Source organism: Silene latifolia, chromosome Y, assembly GCF_048544455.1.
Source record: "Silene latifolia isolate original U9 population chromosome Y, ASM4854445v1, whole genome shotgun sequence".
Classification (NCBI taxonomy): domain Eukaryota; kingdom Viridiplantae; phylum Streptophyta; class Magnoliopsida; order Caryophyllales; family Caryophyllaceae; genus Silene; species Silene latifolia.
This window is the reverse complement of record NC_133538.1, coordinates 474,680,711-474,681,691: the sequence shown is the minus strand read 5'-3', so window position 1 is coordinate 474,681,691 and position 981 is coordinate 474,680,711. Positions and strand designations below refer to the sequence as shown.

At 40.8% G+C, this 981-nt stretch overlaps 1 non-coding gene across 1 annotated transcript; it reads right to left on the bottom strand.

Annotated features, from left to right (window-relative positions):
* Positions 1 to 269: 269 nt before the first annotated feature.
* LOC141637103 (small nucleolar RNA R71) lies at positions 270 to 376 on the bottom strand. Its single transcript, XR_012541665.1, has one exon. It is a non-coding gene; the product is annotated as a small nucleolar RNA R71 (small nucleolar RNA).
* Between the last annotated feature and the right edge of the window lie 605 nt (positions 377 to 981).

Here is a 981-nt window from a genome sequence, read left to right as displayed (position 1 = left end):
TTATCCAATTAGTCGAAAGAAGCCAATTTGGGGGGATGCCTAGTGAAGACCCTCATTCTCATATGGAGACCTTTTGTGACTATTGTGATGCGATTTCTCAAACCGGTGTAACTCAAGACCAAATTCGATGGGTCTTATTTCCTTTTTCTCTAATTGGCACCGCGAAACAATGGTTGAAGGGCCTTGATAAGGCCACTCTCGGAATTGATTCTTGGAAGAAGTTGGCTCTAGCTTTCTACAAAAAGTTCTATCCACCGGAAAAGACTAACATGCTAAGAGCTCAAATTACGGGTTTTAAGCAAAGGGATGAAGAATCTTTGTATGAAGCTTGGGAGCGGTTCAAAGGAATTTGTCGCTCATGTCCTCACCATGGACTTAGCGAGTGGTTCTTGGTACAACAATTTTGGAACGGTCTATATGAAGATTCAAGGAACATCCTCAACATGGGATCAAATGGAATGTTCACCGAATTTGATGACAAACAAACTTGGAACAAAATTGAGGAAAAGGCGGTCCATAACTCACAATATAGTAGACCTCGCAAGGCTACTAGAGGAGGAAAGCATGAAGTGGACTCCGTTACTCAATTGGATGCTCAACTTAGTGCTCACATTGATACCATCAATTTGAAGTTTGAAAAGGCTATGGCTAGACTTGAAGAAGCCTCAAAATCACCAAAGCATCATGTTAATGCCATGACGGCATCTTCATCAATCCCAAGTGGGATATGTGAGAATTTTGGAACTTTGGGACATGACCCAAGTGAATGTAGGGGAACAAATGAACAAGTGAATGCTTTCCAAGCATACAAGAGTGGTACCCCCTTGTTCCAACTATTACAATGAAAACACCAAATTTCATCCAAATCTCTCATACAAAAGCCAAAATGTTCAAAAAGCGGTCCTTCAAATTCCATCCAAATCTCCCATGAGAAACCAAAATCAAAGACCCTTTTACAACCAAAACCAAGGTTACCAAAAT